At 34.6% G+C, this 5,653-nt stretch overlaps 1 long non-coding RNA gene across 1 annotated transcript; it reads right to left on the bottom strand.

The window, feature by feature from the left end:
- Window positions 1–284: 284 nt before the first annotated feature.
- LOC118482234 lies at window positions 285–2,755 on the bottom strand. Its single transcript, XR_004867850.1, has 3 exons — window positions 2,015–2,755; window positions 485–717; window positions 285–403 (listed from the first exon to the last, which is right to left on the bottom strand). It is a non-coding gene; the product is annotated as an uncharacterized LOC118482234 (long non-coding RNA).
- Between the last annotated feature and the right edge of the window lie 2,898 nt (window positions 2,756–5,653).

Genomic DNA, 5,653 nt, shown 5'->3' with positions numbered 1-5,653 from the left:
TTTTACAATGTTCTAATATGTGATTACCTACTTTTAATCTTTTGATACACATACAAGCGTCCTTAAAAATTAATTTATAGGACCCTTATAATGTAACGTTATAGCTACTTTAATATAAAGAAAATGGTCCTAATATCACAAATAAGTTATAAAACAAATTTTATAAACAGATCATCAACATATAACATCCTAATAGTTATTGTATAACATCAACTAACGGAAAAAAATAAAACTTCATTACATTTCAAATAAGCATGTTCATAACAAAAACACTAACCATAAATAAGTTATAACATTATCTAACATAAAGTCTTAAACATTTAACAAAGAAATTTAAAGCAATTAAAGAAATAAGAAGTATAAAATCTTGAGTCATCATGCGTTCTCAATCCTCATGGACTACCTACAAATAAACCATCCATATATAAGCATTAAGTTCCATGATATTAAAATTATTTGTATCACAAGTTTAACAAATACATACCGAGATGAATGGATAGGATGGATGCACCAATACAATCTTGAATTGTAGAAAATAAACCATATGGTCTTACCAAGTTTTCATCTTTTTTTATTGGTACTTGAACGTTTACCTCACACTATTCTAGTCCAATATCTGTACCACCAACTAGATCATTTGGGTCCAAGCTCTGGACCCTTCCTCTTGCTACAGTCTCGGTAGAGTTTAGAATGCTTGAGGAAAACTTCATCTCCGACCTAGATTTTAGTTTTCAACAAATATTTATTAAACTTTAGTCATAATAGTGCAAAAAATCATTTTACAAAAAAATTAATAAAGTTTCACACTAGCAAGCTAACGTTTTTATAGAAAAACTAAGGAAAATTGGTTTTTAATAATCCCACGTTTACAATCTTGTACACAATAATCTCACCTTTACTCTAGGTACATAATAATCCCACGTTTCTAAAATATTTTCCCAATGGTCCCAATTAACTTAAAACTAACCATTGTTAGTTTTATCCCACATGTCATCCCAGTCAGCATCCTAGTCACCATTTTTTTAATTTAATTAAAAACCCTGTTTAACTTAACACCATATGTGCGTGCCCTAATCAAAACGAACCCTAATCGCAACACCATCAGCAGCGAACCTAATCGCCCCACCCCCAAATCAGCGGCGAAGTCCTTTTGGCATCTGCAACATCATCAACGAACCCTAATCGCCCCACCCCCCAGATCAGCATAGAAGCCCTAATCAGAACGAACCCTAATCGCAAATTTTTTATTATAAATCTTTGTAATTGACTTTAAACATGTGAAGCATATAAAATCAATTACACCATTATCGAACAGTTAAAGTCAGTTACAATTAAAGTCAATTAGAAAGAGTTAGCATATAACATGTGCAGCATTATCAAACTCTTGTAATTGACTTTAAAAAGTCAAACCTTTGTTTTAACTAAGTGCATATAACATGTGCAGCATATGGTTTATTTTCTACGATTCTAGTGGTTGTGCTAAATTTATCATGGAAAGGAGTTGTTACTTTGACACAGCTATACAAAGGGAGTAGTAGTAAAAGTGAACATATCCGAGATTATTCTGTCTCTTATTTCATTGGCTAAGGGATATTTGAATTGTGCAGGAGAAACTTGGTCAACCCTGATGGAACCAGTCTCTATGGCTGAAGCGAAAAGAATATTCATTCCTGTTAAGTTTTATTTGATTAAAAAAAAACAATTTATCTTTGAAACTTTACCAAAAACCTTATCATAAACAGCAATGTTATACTCTCTTTTCAACCCATGTTCAAAACAGTTTGTCTTAACATCATAAAACACACTTTTAATCTTACCTTTACCAAACCGTGTTAACAAGCATTAGTTCAAAACAACTTATACTACATCTTCATACTACATCACTATATACTACATCACAAGAGCAGTTTCGTGGTCAATATTCTCTAACTTTTATACACATCTAAACCAACAACAATTAATAAAATATACAAGATCAAGAACACCAGAATACAAGCAATGGCATAATACTGACCGAGGGTTTCTATTTGAACACTTCTGCTGCTATGCTGTTGTTGTCAGCTCCGACACCACCACCTCCGCCGCAACCAGTCGCCACTGTTCTGCTCGTCGCTGCATCACCACCATCGTCATCACATATCGATCATCCACCATACCCTCACTCGAACCACCTTCCTGCCCCTCCGATTGAAACCCCGTCGCTGCCGTCGCAACCAGGTGGCCAGAGACCACCTGTCTCTATCTCGTCTATCTCTCTCCTGCTGTCGTCCGAACAATCATAACCGCTGCCACCACATCGCCTCATTTTTTCCGGCTGCCAGAGATGCCGGTGCAGCCGCCGCCGCTCCTAATCGTCACCGCAACTAATCGTTCCTTCTCTCTCTCTTCTCGTTGCTGCCGTACGCCACCACCAAATGGTGGTGGCTGGCCGTTTATTTGAGGAACGCGGAGGGTATAATTAGTGGTGGGGGTTGGGTGTTTGTAGGTGTGGTAGGTTTTTAAGGTGGAGAGGAAGGTGTTCGTCGGAGATGCGGCGACCGGAGGTGTCACCGGTGTACGATCTGAGCCGCCACATCCCTGCCACCATAGGATTAGGAGGAACCCTTACCGTGTCACATCTGCCCCTTGTTGTCTGTGGTTTCTCCGCCATCATTAACCGCTGCATTCTTAGTGTTGTGAGAGATAAATAAGAATGGGGGCTAGGGTTTTGATGGAGAAAAATGAAGGAGAAAGGAGTTGGAGATGCCTACGTTTAGTTAAATGGGTCCATACCATGAATACGAACCCATTTAATCGTCGCGCGTCTCGATCACTTACTAAAATTTGCTCGCTAAAATATAGTTAAATAAACCAGATACGCTGGTTATATAAATTTCACTAAACGGGTGTTTGGTTCATATATATTTTTAAATCAAATGTGTTTGGCCAGAATCGTTAGTTGAATAATAGGTTTTACCCGTCGTAGGCCGTTATTATTTAGAATAAAAAATACATAAATATGAAGATGCGCTTTATAACTGATTTGCTAAAAAAATCACTAACATGTTAACATACGCAATTTCACGGAAGTTCACAAAATAAACATGTAAGTCATATAACATATATATTCAAATATATATTTATTTAATTGCTTAGGGATACTATTCCAATTGTCTACCCACATTTAGAGACAGACTCGTGTGTAATTATGTAATTCTCTGAACTACTATCTTGTGAGTATTTGTGCAATAACCGACACTTAATTAACCATAATCAAGTGTACTGTATGTATGAATGAATGATTAAGATAACGGAGTTTCTGTTAACGGTGTTAACCTGAAATTGTCAGGTGTCAACGTGATCTCTTATTACCCATTGTGATCCATTAGGTACCAATATGGTCCATTAAGACATTTTTGATCTACCATTGTCCTTTATTATCCATTAAGGCCCAACATGGTCCACTAAGACATGTGTGATCTACTGTTGTCCATTGTGACCCATTAAGAGCCAATATGGTCCATTAAAACAAGTATGATCTACTATTGTGCACTATGATCCATTCAAGCCCAACATTGTCCATTAAGACATGTATGATCTAATATTGTCCATTGTGATCCATTAAGGCCCAATATGGTCCATTGAAACATGTATGATCTACTATTATCCATCGTGCTCCATTAAGGCCTAATATGTTCCATTAAAACATGTATGATCAACTATTGTCCACTTTGATCCATTAAGGGACATATGGTCCATTAAGACATATACGATCCACTATTTGGCCGTTGTGTATTTAGGCCCAATATGGTCCATTAACACATATATGATCTACTACTGTTTATCGTGATCCATTAAAGCCCAATATTGTCAATTAAGACTTGTACAATCTACTATTTGGCCGTTGTGAATTATTTAGGCCCAATATGGTCCATTAACACATATATGATCTACTGATGTTTATCGTGATCCATTAAGGCCCAATATTGTCCATTAAGACTTGTATGATCTACTATTGTGCATTGTGGTCAATTAACACATATATGATCCATTATTTGTCTTTGTAATCCATTTAGGCCCAATACAGTCCACTAAGACATGTATGATCCACTATTGGTCCTTGTGATCCACTAAGGCCCAATATGGTTCATTAAGACATGTATGATCCACTATTGGCCATTGTGATCCATTTAGGCCCAATATGTTTGACTACTATTCTCCATTATGATCTATTAAGGCCCAATATGGTCCATTAACACACATATATGGCCCACTATTGGCCATTGAGATCCATTAAGGCCCAATATGGTCTATTAATGCATATATGATTAGGGATGAGCTCGGTATCGATACGAAAATACCGCTACCGAAAATCGTCAACTATGGGTACAGGTACCGATACTGAAAATGTTTGGTACGATACTCTATGTTACCGGTATTTGAAAATTAAACTCGGTATAATATTGGTACCGTACCGAAAACGCCAAAAAGTTGGTGCCGAAAATAATTCGGTACGGGAAATTTGGCACTAGTACTAATTTTGCGTACATTGAAAACGTATATAAACGTAACTAATATATATACTCTTACATATTATTTAAAAGAAAACACATACGGTTAGAATATATAACATTAATAATAGGATAAATTTTTAAATATGTAGTAAGATTTTTTTTTTCTATAATATTAACTAATATCATTTTTCAAATGATAATATTAATTGAGAGGGGATTTTTGAATGAAATATTTTGGTGGGAAGTTTTAGAATGAAATATTTTAGGGGGGAAGTTATTTTAGGGGTAAGTTTAACTTTTAGGATAAATATTTTGGTGGGAAGTTTTAGGATGAAATATATTGGTGGAAAGTTTTAGGATTAAATATTTTGAGGGAAAATTTAAATTCTAGTATAAATATTTTGGTGGGAAGTTTTAGAATGAAATAATTTTGGGAAATTTTTTAATATGTTGTAAATTTAACATTTAATCACACATTTTTTCATAACATTTGATAATATTTCGTCATACGAAAATAAACAAAGGGACAATGATGTGATGAATGTTACGTAAAGGCCCATGATTTTTTTTTTTAAATTTTAAGTGTAGATATTGTATAACCTTTGGTCACAGAAAATAATATACATAACCATATGTATTAAATTTTAGCCACATTAGTAAATATCAAGTGTCCTAATACGGTGTATTATAATAACACCATAATGATTAAGCGTCCTATAAAGGTTAAAGTTATAAGACCCTAGTGTCAAGTGTCCTATTAAGTTATGTTATAATAGAACTCTAGCGAATAAGCGTCCTATAAAACTGATGTTTTATGACTCAAATATCAGGTGTTCTATTACAGTGTATTATAATAACACCATAATGATTAAGCGTCCTGTAAAGGTTAAATTTATAAGACCCAAGTGTCAAGTGTCTTTTTAAGTTATATTATAATAAAACTCTCGCGAATAAGCGTCCTATAAAACTAATGTTTTATGACTCAAATATCAAGTGTCCTATTACAGTGTATTATAATAAAACCACGATGATTAAGCGTCTTATAAAGTTTAAAGTTATAAGACTCAAGTGTCAAGTGTCCTATTAAGTTAAGTTCTAATATGACTTCGACTAGAAAGGGTCCTATAACACTGAACATTTATGACTTAACTACAACGTGT

This window comes from Helianthus annuus, chromosome 9 (assembly GCF_002127325.2).
Source record: "Helianthus annuus cultivar XRQ/B chromosome 9, HanXRQr2.0-SUNRISE, whole genome shotgun sequence".
Classification (NCBI taxonomy): domain Eukaryota; kingdom Viridiplantae; phylum Streptophyta; class Magnoliopsida; order Asterales; family Asteraceae; genus Helianthus; species Helianthus annuus.
Note: the sequence above shows the minus strand (reverse complement) of the source record. Positions and strands in the feature narration are given on the sequence as shown.